This window comes from Seriola dumerili, unplaced genomic scaffold, assembly GCF_002260705.1.
Source record: "Seriola dumerili isolate Sdu_G_001 unplaced genomic scaffold, Sdu_1.0 BDQW01000110.1, whole genome shotgun sequence".
NCBI classification, from domain to species: Eukaryota; Metazoa; Chordata; class Actinopteri; order Carangiformes; family Carangidae; genus Seriola; species Seriola dumerili.
In genome coordinates, this window is record NW_019174365.1 from 837,803 (window position 1) to 838,011 (window position 209).

Consider the following 209-nt stretch of genomic DNA (forward strand, 5'->3'; position numbering starts at 1 on the left):
GGAACCCCCCCCCCCCCCCTGCTGACCCAGCCATTTCCTCTTTACATCAGCAACCAAACAAGCCACAGGGAAAACGACACATTCTACTTACCTCTACCTCCCTGTCTTCCTGTCTCTTCTCCCTCCTACAGCATCTCTGCCCTCCCGTGCATTTCCTTGTACTGTCTTCTCCTTCCCAATGTGGCTCCATGCCCCCCCCCCCCCCCTCT